This window comes from Camelus ferus, chromosome 7 (genome assembly GCF_009834535.1).
Source record: "Camelus ferus isolate YT-003-E chromosome 7, BCGSAC_Cfer_1.0, whole genome shotgun sequence".
Taxonomy (NCBI): Eukaryota; Metazoa; Chordata; class Mammalia; order Artiodactyla; family Camelidae; genus Camelus; species Camelus ferus.
In genome coordinates this window covers 54,330,876-54,353,011 of record NC_045702.1, presented here as the reverse complement: position 1 = coordinate 54,353,011, position 22,136 = coordinate 54,330,876, and the positions used below count along the sequence as shown (strand labels likewise).

Genomic DNA, 22,136 nt, shown 5'->3' with positions numbered 1-22,136 from the left:
AACACATCCTATAAAAGGCCTTTTCAGAACTCAAAGTGTCTGTTACTCATTTACTGCCCAGAAAATAAACCCAGTTAAGTTTAAAAACAAAAAGCCTGCGATGTTTTGTCCCATTGATTAACCAATCAGACTTTTAGAATCAATACTTGATTTTAATAAGTACTTTAATGTTTTTAGTAAATATACTGAATATGGCTTTTTTTGAATTGCCTAAAAATGAGAAGAAAGTAACAGGTCTGAGGATTAGAATTTTGTTTAAAAATAAGAGATGATAATGTCTGTATTACTGAAAATTAAATCGGTTTGAGAGTCATTTTCTCTTTCTGTTCTAATATCTGTCTGTGTTTTAAAAAACCTGGACTAACACGTAAAGAGAAGCGGCCTGATAATTTTGTATTGTTACACAGAAACTCGAAGATTAATTTACTATCACAAGAACTATCTTGAATTTCTTTTTATTGGAATGTATATGCCATACATGTGTTATGATTTAGAATATCTATAATCTCTTCAACCTGATTAATAGATTGATACAAATTTTTTCCCAAAAAACTCAAATTTGTCTTCTAGAATTTTAAAATAGCAGTTTTTAATATAAACACATCTTTCCTGTTGATGAAACTTTAGTCTCATCCAAATCCTCTTTCAGGAAGTAAAAATGGTATTCCTTGATAGACCTACAATGCCTTTTTTAAAGAGTATTACCAGGATACACACATGAATATTACTTAGTCTTAAAATGGGAGATCCTTAGAGTGTAGGATAGAGAATTAGTTTAGATTTTAATTGTATACGTAACAGTTCATTTTTTCAAAATAAGAATTGAACCCAAAGAGGACAAATGTTAAGTTTTGTTATAAAGTTGGATATTAAGAATAAGTATTTCATTGTCTTGGTCTCTCTATATTTTTCTATATTGTTAAAATGTCTCCTATTAAAAATATAAACAGTAAAGGCAAGGATAGCAATGAAAAAAAAAAAAAAAGAGAGAGATCCTGCCATTTGCAGCAACATGAACTTGGAAGACATAGGTTAACTGAAATAAATCAGACACAGAAAAAAAGACTGCATGATCCCACTTACATGTTGAATCTAAAGATGTTGAATACATAGAAGCAGAGACAAGGACAAGGCTCAACAGGGATGGTGGGGGTGGAATGGAGAGATGTTTGTCAGAGGGTGCAAAGTTGCCGTGATATAAGATGAAAAAGTCTAGAGAGCTATTGTCGAGATGGTGGAAGGTTAATAATACTGTACTGGATACTAGAGATTTGCTTAGAGTAGATTTTAGGAACTCTACACACATTAAAGGTAGCTGTGGGAGGATATAATGTTATTTAGCTTGATTGTAGTCATCAATTCACTATGTATACATGTATCAAAACATCATTCTGTACACCATATATATATAATTTGAAAAAAAATTTTAGTTACCAAGAAATATTTTTGAGCACAAAGTTGTGTTACTCGACTCAACAGAAAAAAAATGAATTCTCAAGCACCTGTGAACCTTTAAGGTTTATTTATTTATTCTTTATGGCATCGGGTAAGTTAGGTAAAGGATATGTAGCTGTTATTTTTCCTGTTTTGTTACCTAGTTGTCTATTTTGGGAATGGAAAAATCATTACTATTCCTATGGCCCTACACTAAGGGACACTTATTGAAAAGATATAAGAAGAGTTTGTTGGAATAATCTTAGGGCCACAGGCAAATATAGACTGAAGATGTCATCTGCTAAAGATGATAAATTCTAAATGGTATTAGTATCAGCAGGTCCGGTCATAGTGACTTTAAATTAAATCCAGAGTTGCCATGAAAACATGGATTCTCAGAAGGCAGATGGATAAATATTAGATTTAGGATTCCATTCTCTATATACCCTAAAAGTAGATGATAACTATCTATAAAAATTTACTTATGTCTGTTATATATTATTCTGGATTTTGTTTTACCCATACTTATTTTTAAGTTAAATTTTTCTTCTAACCTTGTAGAGTACTAAATAGCATTTCCATATTCTGATTATGTATTAAGCCTGCTGATTTCAGTAACAGAAAATAAAAATCTTCCTTTTGGCATTTTCTCTCCAAGGTTTATTACTTTTTCTCTCCACCACTTCCTTCTTTTTACATATTTTTTGTCCTTGGCATGGCCTCCTGGCAGTCTGCTTTTCCTTGTTTCTGCCCCTTCTTGCCTCATTCCTGGGGTGAGATCCTAGTCTTTGTGGAATAAATTGTTAATGGCATTGAGATGTGGGATTTGGACAGAAACCTACGCTGAAAAAGTATACCAGATGATGACAGTGAAGAGACATAAAACACATTTCATTTTCCATGATGAGTGCTTTGTCACTTTGGTAATCAGGAATGATAAACAGGGCAATTGTGCTAAAATTACCACTCTCTACAGGTACCCTCTGTTCAACCTTAATAACTCCCTCCCTCGTTAACTGCTTTTTTCCAAAAGACTCATGATGGGGTTCAGAGCACTTAAAAACACATTAGCTTCAAGGACATGGACAGAATGTTTCAGAGTCCCTAACCGCCTTCAAATTTTAAAATATCACACCGTCACTACAGGAAGGGGTACTGCTCAGACTCCTGTAATTCTATCAGGAAAAAACAGCAAGAAAATTCTGTGTGAAACTTTCTATGCAAACTACTGTGATGTGATAATGGATGGATGTTCCATGAGGTCAGCCTTCAAGGACTGTCCACTGTAGACAGCACTCAAATGTGTAAAGATGTTTGTTTTATGAGAAATGCACCCTATGCAGTGTCTGGAACACAGTAAACACTCAACAGAATGTTAATTCTCTTTTCTTCCTCTTCTTCCTCAGTTTAAGTCAGGAATAGATCCACCTGTGTTGTGAAGTCATTGACACCATTTTGAAATCAGTGGTGCAGGGATTATGGTAGTTGGGCTACCCTGTTGGCCGAATCATGAAAAACCAAAACTCAGTCATGCCAGTCTCTGCTTTAAAATTTTTCAGTGGCTTTTCACCACCTACAGGATAGAGTCTGAGCTCCCTTACTTGGCATGCTTTTAATAATTGAACTCTCAAGTCCTATTCCTGCATTAAGAGGCAAACAAACAAAAAAATCAAAAGGCAAAACTTGATTCCTTCATGAAAAACTTGTTTCATAACAGAGCAGGCTTTTCATCCTCTCTGAACTTTTTATACATAGTGTTCCTTCCTCCTGGAATGTCTTTCCCCTTGTCTTTGTGGTCGCTGCCTTCCCTCATACCCCCCCCCCCCCCACTGGATTTTCATTTGGTTAGTTCTTTCTTATCCTTCAAGGGCTACACTTCAGAGTCATCTCAAAGATCCCTTCCCTACATCTCTCTCTCAGTCCAAGTTAGGGGCCCCTACCAGGCATAGCTGATCTTTCCTGTTGTACCACATTTTTGCAGAATTTATTGCTATTCTGATCTTATTGCTTCCCTGACTGTCTCCTCTAAGTTACTCGAGGACAGGGACAGTGCCCTTTAATCACTGTGTCTCTCTGTACCTCGAACCTAATTGGTGTTTAAAAATTCCTGCTGGTTAAATGAATACTATGGTGCCTACTGTGGTGGAGGGCATAATGGGGAGAAGCTACACTCAAAAGCCATTTCAGAATTAGAATTCATAGTATTACTTGACATAAAGCTACCTCCATCCATGTTGCTTATATGTATACTTTTTCTTTCACACATTTGAAAATTGAGAGGTCATGTAAAATTTTTGTCTTTTTTTGAACGGGGGGTGATAAAGATAACACAAGTGAAAGGAACTGCAACTTTAAACTTAATAAAAACAAAGGATAAGGATTAGCAATATGCTTCAGTGCAGTATTTCTCTGATGCCTTTGGCCTTCTAAACCATTTTTCCAGCTGATTGATTCTGGAATACTTTAAATCCATGATCTTATGATACTGCTTAGCAGCATTCTTTTTTTTTTTTTCTTCTTCTTTTTCCTTCATTGCTTTATAAACTAATTGACCTCCATTCTCTACAATGCCGAAGAACTGAGGTCCAAAATGAATAGGGGGCCCAGTTTCAATGAGATGGGTCCTGATTTGGTCAGCACTGCCCGACCCTGGCGCCTTCTCAGGATAGGTGGTTGTGGGTATTCTGTGTAACTGCTTTATGATACAAACAAGACCCTGGCATCACTGAATTAATTAGACAAGAATGTAATTGGAAATGAAAGCTCTTCAGTGTCCTAACTGTTACTGGTAGAAAATGATGTACATAAAAATACTCCAAGCTTTGATGAACCTTACTTTTGATTAATTAGCAGATTTTAATGGCCTTCCATAATGTGACGGCTATTCTATTGATCCACCTAATTAAGGATCATGAAAGTAAAAGGGACCCCTCTTCACTCTGATGACTGAATTTCCCCTTGAATCAGCCAGACAGCTCAAATGGAACCAGGATGGGATACTCAGAATAATGTTGGTGATGTTATACGAGCTCAGTGTGTGTGTATATATTTCCAGTGAGGCATGTCCAGTGCGTATTATTTCATTTTTGGTTTTTGGGGCATTAGGTAGAGATGAAGAGGATGGAACACTGGAAAGGGACAATGATTTCAAACTGTATAAATATCCCATCAAATGATCTGCAAAGATTAGATTTTAATTATTTATAGCTATTGATCTAAAATCCGTGAATCCATTTGACGTATCACATGCATTCACTGTATGCCTATTCTAGCATGAAGTGCTGTGAAAAAGGCTGACATACTATGTTAAAATTTGCAGTAGCTGGGAAGCCGTGCATTAGGAGTATGTGATATTTCTCAAGCAAATCCCTGCTGCAGTAAGAGTTTAGACAATTTTATATGTTAAGACTTCTTTTAGCCTCAATAAAATGGCAAAGAGAAATATTAAGCTCAAGAAAACACATGGGAGATCCGCAAATGAACCATGGTTGCAAAGGGAACCAGGATGGGATACTGGTGGCCTGGAGAAAAGTAATGCGGAGCTAGGCATGAAAACACGTCTGGGGCTGCAGCCAGCTATGTGATGCCGATCATGCTTGGACAGAAGCACCAGAAGTCCTGTTATTGAGTCCGCTTTATGAAGGGGGGACTCACAACATAAATACCAAAGGTTCAAAAGCTGTTCAGATTTGATAGGCAGCCATGAATGTTAGTGTCCACACCACAAAACTGAGATAAGTGTCCTTGTGCCTGGCCCATTTCTCTTTCATTCTTTCCTTTTTCTGTCTTGGGCTTTGTCACATGAGTTGGTATCACTGTGAAACCATATTAAAATGCTGCAGGGAATGGTAATGTGACATAAGAGAACATAATATTCAAGTATTTTAGAAATTGAGTTACCTATGGTTAAGTTTAAATTTTGTAAGAGAAGCGTGAAATAATGTCTGATTACTCTTCCTGTGGTTAAAAGCTTATTTTTTCTTTTGCAAAATATTATCTTGATGAAAGCAAATAAATTATTCATAGTGGATGTTCCAGTTCTTCAGAAAACTACATGGAGAATTTGAGTTTCATATGATTGCAAATACCCCATTTGTTATTGAAGACCAGAGAAAGTTTTAACAGACCTGACATAATAGGGAGTAACAGATCTACTTCTTCCTTATACCTATTCAAAAGTTCTTCAGTAAAGACTGTTTTCCATACTGAGAAAAAAAATTGATAAATGAAATGCCAGCCTACTTTGAGTCAGTGGCAGAGAGTTTTTAGATAATAGATTTTTTTTTTAAGGGTTCTAACATCTGGTAAGTCAGTTGAAAGAAAATCTAAGACCCTGCTTTTTAAATAGAATATTGACAATTTACATAGACAACATGGAATTTAATAGAAGTTTCAATGTAGTGGATACTTTAATTTTTAAAGAGATATTTTACCAAGGAAACTTGATAAACCATGAAAATATGAGAACTTAATTTTTTTTTTGTTCCAAAGTAAAAAAAACAAAAACAAAAACCCAAAACATTATGATCAACTTAGGGACACAGACCCTCTTAATTATAAATCTGTATCCTGCTGTAGTCGAACTGTACAATTTTACAGAAACTACGTATCAGGAAAACACTGTACAGTACTCAGTGTAATACTAGGAATACCACGCGCAAGTCCTCAGGACTGTACGTAGAAGTATTTGGTGCCTCCTAAATTGTGAATGATGAGGGAAGGAGTCAACAGTTGCATTTAAAAAATTGTTTCTTTTAATAAATATTTTTTCATTTCTAAAAATCAGTTTCCTTCCTCTAACAGTTATCTTCATGGCCTGCATTGAGAACGTGGTGAACGTTGTTCTCTTGATGATTTATTTGAAACTATGTACCCTAAATAATTTGGGGTGGGGACTTTTACCAAAGTAACAAATGTGTTTTGAAAATCACAGTCCATTTCTAAGTCTTCTGAACAACTAAGCAGTACAAAGGTTTTGTATGGGGCCAGCGGTCACTGGGATTGGGGGATGGTGGCCCTGCCAGGGAGTGCCAGATTTTTTGTGCTGTAGGATGTCCCGTGTCTTGTGACCACACCTTTCAGACCATCACCCAGGAAGCCGAGGTGTGTCTGAGTTCTGTCCTTACCGTACTCTTTTCCTTCCCTTTCTCTCTCTTGGACTTGCTGGAGGAATTGTGCTTACGCCCTGCTCTCCTTGTTCCTTGGTGGTTCCTCCATTTCCTCATGGCAAGCTATTCAGGTGTCAGGGAGTTGGGATAATACCTCTGCCATCTCTGGACATCTGGATTTAGATTTTCGACAGCTTTCCCCCACCAGATCCCCAAACCTGCACGAATCAGAGTTGTCCTTTGCCTTTTAATCTTGCCTCTGGGTGGTGAGGAGAGAGTAGCTGCTCTGACTTTACTTTGAGGATGTTAAAATCTTTCCTTTGTCTTATTCTCATTCTTGCTTTTGAAGGAGGGGATTTGATACGGATATAAATTTGGACATTGTTTCTGAGCACCACAGCCCTTCTCCTAGAGCCCTTTGGTTAATAATCCACATACTCTGTGTTTTTATGGGGCCAGTCGTTAGATAGGTGTTTGACTCAGATGGTGGTTCTTTTGATCTTCAGCCCATTAAAAATTGATGACGACCAGAATCATGCTTCTCTAGACTTCAAAGCAATGATAAAACAGAATCCTTTGGACTTACAAGTCCTCTTATCTCATAGGAGACTAATGTTAACGTTCCCCTTTATTGTGGAAATACAGAGGAGATACCCCCTTCAGTTGATTCCTAAGGGAGACCTTGAGAAAGGTCCACTGTCTGTCTTTGAAACTGGAGTCTCCAGGACAGCTAAGGCACCAACCCAAGTGGGCTTTCCTACTGATTTAGCTCGTTGATCAGCTTCAGCGAGGGGACTGATCCCTGCCAGCTGGTGTTTCACACGCACCTCTCAGGGTCTGGGACTGAACTGCATGATACACTTTGGGGCCTGTCCTCTAACATGCACACTTTGTGTAGCAAATAAAACTCAAGTTTTAGAACTATGACTATATGAAATGAAAAGTAAGAGTGCATTTGATTGATCCTTCTGCAAGCTGGTTTCTTAGAAAAAGAACTGCCTCCTGCAAACACCACAGAAACCAGTTATAGCTTCCTGTTGGTCAGCCACTAGGCTTGGACCACAGCTCCACCATCACGCCAGGGTGGGGGCTAGTGCTTTCCTGGGCAGGGTTCCTGATGAGATGAATCCTGCTGCAAGTTTCCTAAGTCTTGAAACTGCAGTTTTAAGACTTGGATGCTTGATCGTGCAAAGGCTAAGTACTAATCCCCTGAGCTGGCAGGTTGGGACGGGAGACAAAATTCTGCCTTGGAATACAGCTCTCAAAAGCCCCTCAGAAGAAGACATCTGGGAGACGTCTGTCTTTCTGAGTCAGCTGTCTGGCCCTGTGAGACAGCTGGGCTCCCCAACCCCCCTTCCTTGGGTGGAGGTGGGGGGTGATGGGACTAGGGAAACTGGTATACCTGCTGCTGCTCCTGAGTCCCTGAGCTGTCCCCAGAGAACTCTGCCCCAGCAGGCCACGTCCATGCTTTGCTTGGCTGATTCTCGTGTTGGCACAATGTTCCTCAGATTGCTGCGCATACAGTGTTGCTGAGACAAATACAAATGCTGAAAAGTTTCTTGAAAATGAAGCAGTTTGTTCAATTCATTGTAGAAATGGTTGAGGGTCTGTCCACGGTGTGATATAGAATGTACTCAAAATGTACGGGATGGTCTTACGGTAATAAAACATCCCGCTTTCAGCCCTACAGCGGGAATAAGACCTAGTCCCTAGTAACGCTAATGAGAGAGACACGTGGTAAGGAAAGATGTAAAAGGCGTTCCGAGAGTCATAGAGGGAAAAGAAATTACCTCTCTTGCCAGGGTTTTTGATGGCTTTAAGGATAAGTACAGTTTAAGTGTTTAAAGAACAGCTAAATGACATTCTACCTGAGACTGGGGAAGCAAGAAGAAATAAAGTGGAAAATGAGTTTGGTTGGATTGGAATGCTTAAGGGAGGCATAGTGGGAAATTGACTCAAGACAAGTTGTATCAAGACTAGACGATCTTGGACGCCAGGCTAAATCATTTGAGTTACTGGAATTAGTCCCCAGGAAGAGTGATCTGGCAGTGAGGCATAGAAGGTTTTGGCATGGGAAAACGTGCCACGAGGCTGACAGAGTCTAGGTGAATGGTAGTCATTTGTCATACCCCTTGGTTTGAATAAAGTACAAATAAGGATATAAAACCCCACCTACATGGAAGGACATGAGAAGCATTGCTGACGTAATGAGTCTATTCAGTACGAGGGCTCGTAATCGCATTACTAGGTCAGCAGGACAACGTAATGAAGGCCGTTATCAGAGTTAATGGAATAAAGTATTTATATTTAATGTATTAAGCATATTGGGGTATCTTGGTAAGCTGTCTTGACGTTGTGCTTGTACCCACTTCACTTTGTGGTTTTAAATATTTGTATCAATAAATCGGTCAACAAACTTGCTTGAAACCTCCATCCCTGATGACAGTGAATTCATGATAAAATGAATTTTGCCTTTGACATTTTAGGTATCGTTCCTCATCCAACTGCTTTCAAAAAGGATTTAATACACTTATGATTAAAGACAAACAAACAGTATTCAATTCAGGGTAAAGGGTCAAGGAAAGTTACTATGATTCAGAACAAAGTTTCTCCTTGGGTTTTGGGGTAGCCAAGCAAATATTGTTATGATAAAGTAGCAGACTGGAGAACACAGCTACTTTGTGACACTGAGTGCTATGAGAAATACATTGCTCACTTAAAAAAAATTGAACAAAAATGAACAGTGTTGTCAATCTGAGCTTCACAGGAGGTAAACGGTTCTTCATGTCATCACGTCACAGAATAATCTGTAACAAAAATCAGGAAAGAAATGTGAATTTCGATTCTGTGAAGACACTTTTGTGGCTACTTAAAATAATTAGTCCAGATGTGGACTCTCCGATAGGATTTGGTAAGTGAATGCAGCTTAAGGATCCCAGCAGTGCCTCTTCAAATGTGATCCTCACTGAAAACAGGGACTTCAGTCCGACTGAGTCAGCATCTCTGAAACCTCAGAAATACACTCTTTTAATAAGACTCCCGCTGACTTGTGTGTATTTTGTTTATTGGATTTTGAGAACCCAGTGATCTGGAGAAACAGGGGAATAGACTGTGTCTTAATATCTCTTGAATGTGTATTTTCATAATTGAGATTTTGTCAGAAACAGGAATCAGTATCTTCATCAAAAGCTAGCAAGTTTTAAAATTTCAGGCACTCTCTATTTTTGACCAAGAGGAGACCTGTATGCTTTGGGCAGGAGAGCTGGCTGTGTGTTACGAAGAGCTTGCTTGCATGCTCGTCCGTCTTTCTGCCACCAATTGGTGGCTTTTGGGAACTTTCTACTGTGAGTTACATCCTGGACTTACCAGCTAGGGATGACATTGAAATAAATAAGATTTGCTTTACCTCATATGTTCCCAGATTTTAATGAATAATTAAAGGTATCAAAGTAAAGAAGGAAGAAAACTTGACCTGATTTTGACAAGAAATAGCAGTTGATGACACGGGCAACCTCACACATACTCATTGCCAATCCCTTATTTTTAAAAATGTGCAGATAAATAAAGGAGCTAGTTGAATTTGCATGCAGAAGGGTTTTCATCTAATTCTAGCCTCTCATGAAAGAGTTCTTTTTTGCCCTACGTTCCTACCACAGGTAGCACTATCCAACCTGGCAGCATCTTTGTATGAAATGTAAAGAGAGAGAGGTCTGGGCCAGATTCCCTGCTGCCTGCATTGCAGAGCTATCAGCTTTCCAGAGGAGTCGAGGGCATTGAATTGCCCCCTCTGGAAATCGTGTTATGGTTATTGGATGTCTGCTTTAACTTACTCCTGGCTGAGAAAGAACAAGAGGGTTTCATTACACCATCTTGGATTTTAAAGACAGGAGACATGTAGATGCAAAAAGACTAGCATTTTCTGTCACAACTGGGGACAATACTTAACTTTGCTTGTTTGATTTGGACCAAGTTGCTTTGTCTTCTGTCCAAACATTGCTCATAATCTATATTTGTTTAAATAGAAATATTCTAAAATTTGTGATGAAACGTATCTTGGATTTGATTTGTTTAGTGATTATGGATACAAAGTTACTTGTCTGTTTCTCTGCAAAAGAATATGATTAACTGGTCATACCATGATTTAAATCAGCTCAGGGCTCAGGCAATTCATGTTATAATTTCTGATTCCATCACAAAGACTGCATTTAAGATAATTACATTCTGTTTCCCTAGGTGTAACGTAAAAATAGTTTTAGTGTTCTAAAATGATTACTGCTGCTCCAGTGAACAGTTAACCCTTTTTGCATGAGTAGTATCAAGCTCAACAAATATGACGGAATAGTACTTTTCTTTATCATAGACTATACATTTGGTTTTTATGCTTTCCTTGGAACAATGTAGTATTTTTCCCTTGAGAATTATGGGAGCTGCCACTTATTTTCTAGAGTACTAATTCTCACTCCCTCCTGTTGCTCACATGCTTGTGTTGAGTGCAGGGGCGTGAAGTGCATTTGCCCTGACTTAAGGCCGCACCATCTCTGATTTAAAGTTTAAATTAATGTTGCAACCGTCTATCATCTATGATGGTTTTATTGTCAAACACAAAGAAATAAAGCATCTTATTAAACAGACGAGCAAGACATAAATGGTAGAATCAGTAAACACTTTAACAAGCCCGATTTAACATAGAACAGATTGAGTTTTAAGCCAAATCGCCTCTAGCAGGCATCAGGCCCCTGGACCAGAGGGAAAATGTTTTTGCTTACGGCATTTTGCAGTGGTCAGAGTGATTTTCCTTATGTTATCTCATTTGATCCTCTGGTGATGAAAGAAAAGGCCAATAGAATTGACCTTAAAGAACAAAGTTTAGGATAGTTAAGGATCCAGACGGACACATCTAGCAGTTATGAGCTTGGGGCCTAAAAGTTGGACCTGGGCTGCAACTTACTAGTTGCCTGACCTCGAGGAAAGCTTTTAAACTATTTCCCCTTTTTAAGTTGCCTTTTTTTTTCATTGATAAAACTGAGGCTTCATGTTGTGGGGAGTAAATGAGATATGCCATGTGTATTTGTAAATGAAGAAAAGACTTAGATTCGTGGTGAATCAAAGGGTGGGATTACTGGCTCACAAAACCAAGAGCAGGAAGGGGAAGTGCTGAGCTGGGCCTTATGGAGCACTGGGATCTAGTGCACCCCCAAACCCAGCCAGACGGCCTCGCTCCATCTCCTGTGCGCCTTCCCTCTCGGTGTACGTGGCTCCGTGAGGTGAAGGTTACAGTCATTTGCATCCCTAGGGCTTACATTTTCCTAGGTTTGCTATTAGAGAAGATGCCACGTCCTTTTTTCTTTTTTTCTTTTTTGATGTCCAGATTGGAAAGTAGTAGAGATTGTCACAGAGCTTGGGCCCTTTGCCAGTTTCTGAATCATTTTCTTTTTGTGCATGATGATTGATGTCCACGACGAAGCTTGGCCCGGGGTAGCTCAACGATCATGCCTTCCTATAGACTCCCAGTGTCCTAAGACTGGCACATCCATCACACCCCCCACAGACACGATTAGAAAAGCAGTTTTCAAAGGGAGGTAGGAGGAGTTGACATGAATTTCGATAGAAATCAAACAGTGACAGCTAGTACATTAGGTGAAGACTAGCGCTTGGCATTGGGAGCGCTCCTTCCATGGTGGGCTTCTTTCGTGGCTTTGCTGTTGTTACTGTTTAGTGGTAGAATTGTCTTCTGTGTCCTTTCTAAAATATATAGTGTCCTTTCTGCTATATCCTTATGATCCAAGGAAAAGTATAGCCAACAGCGAGCGGGCTGAATTCCCAAGTAGATAAACTGTCTTCTCCAATTTTTCTTAGTTCTCTCTCTGCCAAGGGTCACTGACCTGGGCTTGCCTTCCTTCAAATACCTCAAGCTTCAAAATTACTCCTCCCACCATCTAGTTTTGAGAAAACCACTCACATTCAAATATACTGAATCCCACTAGCCTTGAATAGGATTATTTTCTATTTAAAAGAGAAGTTTCAAATCTTGATGAGTCTTTGGCTGAGAGTATGTGTCCGAATTTGAAAGGTCACCACAGGGTGTGTTAATGATCCATGTCCTCTGTCTACAGGGCACACAGCCCCGGGGTCCCCCAACACTGGTGCTCCCTCACCCATCTTGCCTTGCCTTAGCCCAGTACTCCTTCCACTGCACCCTCTAGGGATCTTTGTAACTTAACAACTCATTTTCCAAAAGATAAACCACACCATCATAGGAAACAGATCTTTTAAGGAGCCCTGAAAAGACATTTGAGAGGTAAGTTATAGAGAAATTAATAACTGACATTAAATCCAAACTACAAATGTATAAGGTGGTAATAGATGGAAAGTTCCGAGCTTCCTAGGGGGAAAAGGAAACAAAAGTAAATCATCCCTTTGTCCACAGATGGTTACATACTGTTGTAGACAATGGTGTGATTCAGGAACTACAAAGACTCTCGCTCCATATCTCCATCATCAAGGAGATAACTTTGAGAGAGGAAGATAAAAATACTGCATACAAGAAGCTAAAGAACCCTGGAAGAGAGGGAGAATACAGTGAGAGAAGGCTTTATTTAAGAAATACCACAGTTATGAACAAATGGTGATGGCTAGGAATTTTTTTTTGAAAGTATAATCAGTTTACGATGTGTCTATTTCTGGTGTAGAGCATAATGTTTTAGTCATACATACACATACATATTCATTTTCATGTTCTTTATCGTTTAGGTTACTACATGATATTGAATATTGTTCCCTGTGCTTTACAGAAGAAATTTGTTTTTATCTATTTTATACATTTTATATATGTATAAATATTTATAGTATATATAAATACATATATAGTATATATAAATATACTGTATTTTATATAGTATTCACAAATCTCAAACTCCCGATTTATCCCTTCCTACCCCCTTTCCCCTGGTAACCATAAGATTGTTTACTATGTCTGCCAGAATGTTTTTGTCTTGTAGACGAGTTCATTAGTGTTCTTGTATTTTCTTTTTTTTTTTTTAATTCCACATATGAGTGGTATCATATGGAATTTTTATTTCTCTTTCTGGCTTACTTCACTTAAAATGACAATCTCCAGATCCATCCATGTTGCTTCAAATGGGATTATTTTATTCTTTTTACAGGCCGAGTAGTATTCCATTGTATAAATATACCAAAACTTCTTTATCCAGTCATCTGTAGATGGATATTCAGGTTGTTTCCATGTCTTGGCTATTGTAAATAGTGCTGCTATGAACATTGGGGTGCAGCTGTCTTTTTGAATTAAGGTTCCCTCTGGATATATATATGCCCAGGAGTGGGATTGTCGCATTATATGGTCAGTCCATTTTTAGTTTAACTTTCAGATTCTCTGATAATTAAGGCTAGGAATTTTATCACCACCAAGAATAATCTAGAACAGGCCCCTCCTTTTGTTGTGTGTTTTGCTAACTGACCAAAAAAATCAGTCATTCTGAGAAAAAATGGAAAATGCTTTGAGCCAAATTTGATCATTATAACCCAGGAAGAGCAACTCAGAAGGCTGAGAACTGTTTCACCGGTTAGAAATCAAGGCACAGTAGTATGTTTTGTGAGACAGAGGGCTGGCCATCAAATGACATATCACTGACAGTTTATATAATCCAGATCTAAGCATCATCCTTGGTGGGTCACGTGACCCCTTGCAAGATCAAGAAGGAACGTTATCTTTTAAGGAGCTGTCTTGTTGCTGCTAGGAAAATGTTGCTCTTTATGGTTCAGCAGGTGTTTCTGATGATGCGAGAGGTTTGGTCAATGTGCAGATGCACTATGCAGGGTGGGAGGAGAGAGGAGACCAAAGGGCAGAGAAGATTTAAAATTTTTCTTCTCTTGCCATAAAATACGAATTTTATTTTAAACTAATGAAATAAATGAGTATTAGATTTCTCTACTGGATGGAACTTTTGCCTGTAAATATTATAAGGGAGTGTCTTCCTTTCTCAAGCTTACTTTTCAGATAATTGAACTTTCAGTAAGCTGAGTCATGGATTACCACCAAGGAGATATCTGCTAAAACCTAGGAAGGTTAGCTGAAGTGAGATATTCATTCAAATGCATCATCTCCTAGACTCATACATGCTTCTGATAACACTACCAATATTTCTTGTAGAACCAGCAAAAATTGCTTGTAGGTCAAAAGCTATTCTAAACTTGCATTACCTTCAGTTGAAGATTAGATTGTTGAAAGACCTCTAGGCTTCTAGGTCTGGCTTTTGGATTAAGATAGGACCAGCAAGATGACTGACTATCTCTGATTTTAAGATGAGTATTTATGAAATGTTCGCTTTAGTGAAATTACCACTGTACTGGGCCTAGAGAGGATTAGCACTGGCAAAGGAAGGTCTGAGGCCCTGGAAGAAAAAGACACTCAAGCCCGTTACCATGAACTTTTTCATGTCTCAGTCTTTGACCAAGTCCTTTGGCTGTAAGTTTGGTACAGGTATCCCCCATTGTCTTTGTCATTTTTGAGTTGTGCTCTTGTGGCTGTTTTATTTGGTTTGTGTTATTTCTAACTCTGCCCACATGGATCCTCTAAGATACCCACTGAGAGATGTAGTGTAGGAAGTTCATTTATTTTCTCAGGCAAATTGATCCTTTGAAAAAGTTTTAAATGGACTCATTTGTGCTTTAGTGGTGATGGACTTAGTAGGGATGCTGTGAGCACTGAAGAAAGAAGACAAAACCATTTTTCTTTCACATGGTTATGCTCATCAGGTTTATACTCCTTAAGAGACACATTGAACTCTGCAGATTGAAATCATTTTGATATGTGGTCTTACTTGATCCCCATTCCTGTCTGATGTCTTGCTCTTTTTCCTTTCTTTGTTAGGAAGGGAAGGGAAAAAGCAGTTGAACATAGACTAAATCACATAAAAGTGCTTTGTAGTTTCTTTGACAGAAATTCTCCCAGACATGAGAACAGTGGGTTTGCCTCACAAGACTCTGCTGTAGACCAGCATCAAAGACTCGGATCACTTATACCAAAATATGATGTGACTCAGCTGCTCACTGGTAGCAAATGAATTTATCAGCGGTTGATGTGATGGATATAATTTATACAGCTTTCCAGAAAATCCTCAGTGAAGTATGTTCCATGTCCCATGTCCAAAATTTCCCAGTAGAAGCATGTCTGTCTGTGGATAATGCATCCTAGTTCACATGCTCCAAGCCAATATCGTAACTCTTGAATTTACTCAGAGGGGCTTGAGTTTCATTTAGGGGTTCAGGAATTTAACGTGTGGCTTTTCTCATACTGTATGTGAAACAGTTACAATTCTGGTGATCGACTTTGTCAGTAATCCATCTCACACAATGAGCACATGAAACAGGGGACAGTATTCCAATCTTGCTGAGCAGAACATTTGTTGATGAGGTGCTTACAATTGCATATGATCTTAGGTAAAAGAAGGACTGATTTGGTGGGCCTTTATTAAACTGAAGAAGGAAGCTGGGGTTGGGAAGGCATGCTCTATTTAAAGACAAACAGCAGCACATTATGAGACAAGGATTGGATGCAAAAAAGAAAAGTGAGCTCTGATCAGGTCATTTTAGTGCAGTCACTGAAACTTTCTCCATCTTTCTTTGTGTATAAAAGAAGGAAATTTTAACTAAAAATTTTTTTTACAAGAAAAAGTAATTAAAAAAATTCATTTCTATTACTGTTAAATACCATTAAAGCACAAGCACAGAGAAGGCCAGTGTTAAATTACCAGAGGAAAGGCTTCAATGGCAATGATCCTGGACTGAATTAAAAAGAGAATTGGGGGTTGTGCTGCTCAAGCAAAAACCTTTGCAGAAAGAGACCTCGTAGGTGTCTGTGTAAGGTTTCCTGGGCAAAATCTTGCTTTGCTAGATGCCAGGTTGCATCTGTAGAGAGAAACAAAATAAAAGTGGATTTATCTATGCCAGCATTATACTAACTCCAACACAGTTTCCTTGTCCAGGATTAACAGCATTAAGAAATGATAAGCATCTAATATAGACGTATGACTATCTATGGTAATATATAAGGCTCTCCCCCATCCCTTTCTCATTATATTTGTTTCAATTTGATCATTGTATATATCACCGCATTAACACAATGAACCAAATTATACTACAAGGCCAAACATGTTTTCCTAGTTGTTTTGGGTTTAATTTTGAAAACACCCTCCAGTACTTAAAAAAAAAAACATAAAATACAGAGGTTCATGAAATCTGCATGGCATGCTAATCTCTATAGCCGTACAGTTTTAAAATAGGTGACAACAAATGAGTGTTTTCTTCAACATTTTCCATGGTTGACAATATGACATATTGTCTTCATGTTTTTCTCCTAAAATGAACTCTAACCAGAGTTTTCTGCCATGCAGATATAATTCATTCTTGAGGTTCATTTTCTTAAGTTGATGAGTATCATTTATTGCACGTGTAGGACCATCTAAATTTGAAGATGGTTTGTGCAGTACGGCCAGTACGCTATTTGCAGACATGAGTTATCTGGGGCTGCAAGTAGAGAGAGAGTTCCTGTGTGTGTCAGGAGAATTACATGATCAGAACATGGTGTAAAAGAACCTGAAAATGTAAATTTTAAATCAGTATAAAAAAATGTAAAATAACATAAGCTGTATTTATAACTGAATTTAATTTGGGAACCAAGCAGTGGTAGAACTAGCTTGGCTCAGAGAACCAGTTAGCAGAGGTTTTGTTTGCTTCAAATTACCTGAATAAACAGTCCTGAAAAAATGAGTGGGAAAAATTGGTGTGTGCCTGTGTGCGTTCACACACATTACCTGGAAGTATAATATAAATAAACATATTGGATTTCAAGTAAGAAAAAGTTTGGCAGGGACATTGTCAGAGCTCCAGCCCTTGGTTTAATGGTTAGCTGAGTGGTTAAGTGGCAGCAACTAGTCTGGTTGGCTTTGTTCTCCAAAGCATCCTCTCTGAGTGGTGAGAGTTGACAAGCTATGTCAATTTTGATGTGATTCCCGAGCAAAGCGCAGGCTGATTTGGGGATTATTCCAGTTTTCACATAGGAAAAGTTGTTGGCATCATTTTAAACATTGTAAACATCTGAAGAGGTGGTAGGTTTTTTCCGAATAAGCTCTGGGAATACTTACCCGATCAATGGTGCATAGGAAATTTATAACAGAGTTACATAGGAAGCTCATCTTGCTGGTAAAATATTTATAAGGAGGACTGCTCAACTGAATTGCATGCAGCATGTATGGAATATAGCAATACTGGAAAATGTAGAATATAGAAAATAAGAATAACAAAGTATACTTACATACCTGTATTTCACTGGACAACCTTTAGTACAAACATACTATGTGTTTAAATATACCATATATATAGGTGTCAAGCTGTAGACAATATTCTTGTAGAGTAGCTATCCATTAGCATGTGAATGTTGGGCACTTGGGGGAGATTTGTTAATAAGAAAAAGTGAACCCAAGAGCACCTGAAGCTGAGGGTTGGTGTTGAGAAGAATCCCATGTTAGGCCTGTCAACAGAGTTATTTCATAAATCTAAAGAACTTAGATGAACGGTGGCACTGTGTCAATGCACAAACCAAAACATGTGGTTATTTTTCAAAATGAATAGTCCACCTGTGAACAGAGAGAAAGAGAGAGCTTTACATTTAGGTCATCAGACTCCTTTTCTCTAGGCAGAAAAAGAAGAGGATGACCTGTGAGAATAATCCAAGTGATTCAAGAAAATAAACAAATAGACAAAACCCCCTACTTACTAGATGCAGTTTTTTTTAAAAGAAAGTAGTTCTGTGAACATTGATGCCAAATTTTCATGTTATGTAGATTTCTCTTGCTTTGGCTAATATTTTTCAGAATTTGACCCACACACAGAATAGGTGTACAGATAAGTAATCTTATTTTATATTTCTAAAATACTTTTGTAGAATTCTAGACCAAAAAAAATTATCCATGAAATGGAAGCAACAGTCTCCAAGACTTGATCCTACAGAATGTACAATTCTTAGTCTCTTGCATCAGGAACACAAGTACCTAAATTTTCTCTGTTAAGCAATGTAGAATTGTGTGTAATGTGTTCAACTCTTCTCCTGTTATGCAAAAGAGATTAGTGGATATCATACCCTTGCAGGTTTTTGCATTAAATTTTAACTTTGCAAGATACTGTTTGACAGAGGTAATCAGAAAAATGTGTATTAAAACCATTATTTCTTACATACCAAATTGATGAAAAATTTTAAATTCTGAGAATAACAATTTTTGAGTGTGTGGAGCAAAGGAAGCTCTCAAACAGTTCAGATGAAGAGGTAAATTAGCAGCCTTTGGAGTAAAATTGGACCACACTTAGCAAAGTTGAAGACACACACACTAAATGGCCCAACCTATTCCACTTGTGGACTCTAGAGAAGCATTCACACAATGAAGGGGGTACAGTTGTCCGTCCCTTGGTATTTGTGTGGGATTCATCCCAGGACTCCTCCTCAGATAGTAAAATTGGCAGATGCTCCAGTCCTTTAAATAAAATGGCACAGTGCAGTCAGCTTTACTCATCTGTGGAATTTCCATATGTGGTTGGTTGACTCCACAGATGAAGGAGTCTTTTATAACACTATTTATTTCAATAGCAAATACTCAGACCAACACAGATGTATGTATGTACACATAGCTGCTCCCCCAACACACAATGGAATACCATTCAGTAGTGAAAAGTAATGAACCACAGCTGCATGGATTAACATAGGTGAACCTCACAAGAAAGCAGGACAATTTTTTTTTTCCTGGAGATGCAATAGAATTCAATATTGGTGGTGTCCATATTATGCCTATTTTTAATAATTATAGCATAACACTGTACAACTTCACTTGAATGTCTCAAAAAAAAAACAAAAACAAAAACAAAACACCTCAACAGTAGCATGCATCAAACTGAACTACCCTGTCTTCCTCTCCAGACCAGTTTATCACTTTGGTTTTCTCTTTTGGAATTGTCCAACCATTTGCCCAAGACATTGTCTTTAATCAGGGTGAGTTTAACCCTTAGGTTTTCTTCTTTCTGTGCACAGGTTGTTAGTTACATGTTCTGTTGATTCTATCTACTGGATAGTTCTTCAGTCTGACCAACCCACCGCACTGCCCTAGTTCACGGTACTGCCATTCTGCATTTGCACCAATGCAACCACCCCATCTTTCGTTTCTCTGTCTAAGGTCTTGTTCCTCTAATCCAATCTCTGCATCACAGTTCTTGCCCAAAGGAAAATTTGAGGGTATAATACCTTTCCTTAAAATCCTGAAACTCTTACGTTGAAACCTAAACTCCTTAACATGGTTCAGAAGGCTCTGGATATTTCTTTCTTCTTTTGACTTCTCACTCCTTGTTCCCATTATCTGGTGACATCTGGCTCACTCTTTAAGGTTGGGTTATTTGCCAGTTTTCCTGTGAGATACTCGCTTACCCCTTAAACTAGGTTTGGGATTGGCCGTGTATTGCAGCAATGTTGTTTGCTCTCCTGTGATAATACTCAACACGTTTCTGACCTCCAGAGATCTCTGAGGGCAGGAACCGGGCTGGCATTTTGCTCATTAATGTATCCTGGGGACACAAGGCAGATGCTCGATAACTATTTGCCTAGCTACATGATGATAAAAAAAGATCTGGCACAGTGATTTTTTCCCAGTCATTTCTGTTACAGTTTGCCCAGTTAACCTCTACAGTCTAGTCATGCTGAATTTATTTTCAGTTTTCTAAAATCATGTCCTCCCTTGTCTCTGTCGTTCACATTTGCTGTCCCCTTAGGAGGAAGCCTCAGACTCTGCCTGTGTGCTCCCACAATGTCCTGTAGTTTTCCTACTCTGGCACTTGCCAAACTGTATGGTAAGTTCTAATGCACAAATCTCTGCCTCCCACAAGCTAGTTCCCTGTGTGAATAGGAATCGTGCTTGTTACATCTCCAGCATCCCAGAGTACCACCCTGTGTTATGTGCCTAATGCAGTTTTTATTGCAGTAAACGAATGAGGAAATGAATTCATCTGTATGGAAAATAAGGAGGGAATAGTCTGGAAGCCAAAAGTTCTAAAATGGCAGCCTGGACAGTCTTCGCGGAGAGTCGCCGCGGTTTCCTGCTTCAGCAGTGCTTGGACGGAGCCCGGCGCTCGTCCCCCGCCCCCGCCGGCCACGCAGAGCCAGCGCTCGCCACCTTTTCACAGCGCCCTCCGACCGCCCCGAGGTACCCGCCGCCGCCGCCTCTTCTCGGCCACCCGCTGTGACGACCGCGTAAGCCTCGCAGGTGCGCCAGCACCACCACCAGGCCTCGGAGGCTGCCATCAAGCGCCAGATCAACCTGGAGCTGTGCGCCTCCTACGTCTACCCGCCCATGTCACACTACTTTGACCGTGATGATGTGGCTTTGAAGAACTTTGCCAAGTACTTTCTTCACCAATCTCATGAGGAGGGGGAACATGCTGAGAAACTGATGAAGCTGCAGAACCAACAAGGTGGCAGAATCTTCCTTCAGGATATCAAGCAAGCAGACCATGACGACTGGGAGAATGGGCTGAATGCAATGGAATGTGCGCTACGCTTGGAAAAAAGTGTGAATCCGTCACTACTGGAATTGCACAAACTGGCCACTGACAAAAATGACCCCCACTCGTGTGACTTCCTTGAGAGGCATTACCTGAACGAGCAGGTGAAATCCATCAAAGAACTGGGTGACCCTGTAACCAACTTGCGCAAGACGGGGGCCCCTGAATCTGGCATGGCGGAGTATCTCCTTGACAAGCTCACCCTGGGAAACAGTGATTATGAGAGCTAAGCCTTAGGCTGGCTTCCTGGAGCCACAGGAGTGACCTCCCTGGTCACCAAGGCATGTGCATGCATGTTTGGGTTACCTTTACCTTTTCTATAAGTTGTACCAAAACATCTACTTAGTGTTCTTTCCTTAGTACCATTCCTTCAAATAAAGTAATTTGGTACCTAAAATAAAATAAAATTAAATACACTGTCAGCCTGACTGGGTATGAATGCTAGGAGTCAGGTGATTTTTTTCCTCTACTTAAATTTCTAAAATTTCTTTAATGGACATTATTAATAGTTCAAAATATCTTGAATACTTGAAAAACACAACATAAATATGACTGGGGGATGCACCAATATCTTTTGAATACATTGCTGCTTTCTAGAAAAACATGTTTTTGAAATCAACTTCACAATCTGATAAATAAAAAAGCAACCCAGAGTTACATGAAAACACAAGATCGCAAATCAATGGCTACCTTTGGATATTGCGATTTCATTTTTTTTCCTGCTAGGTTTATGAGTTAGAGAAGATACCTGTCCTTGACTTGTATGAACAGGCAGAGTTAAACAACAAACAACCCTTTTGTTGAACAGAAAGGTATAAACAGCCTAAGTTGCACAAGCAGAACTGACTCCCCTTCGGGCTGAGCCACATACTTAGTGAAGGACACGTGCAGACACAGCCAGGAGCTGAGCGAGTCTGTACAGTCATCCTACACGAACCTGGCTTCAAATACCTTTGTCTAACTCTGCGAGTTATTTGCCCG

At 39.1% G+C, this 22,136-nt stretch overlaps 1 long non-coding RNA gene and 1 pseudogene across 2 annotated transcripts in view; both read left to right on the top strand.

Moving 5' to 3' along the window:
• Positions 1-22,136, top strand: part of LOC116664950 — a 192,833-nt gene that overhangs the window by 155,163 nt on the left and 15,534 nt on the right. The gene's annotated exons all lie outside the window — the stretch shown is intronic.
• On the top strand, positions 20,590-21,547 carry LOC102518344 (annotated as a pseudogene).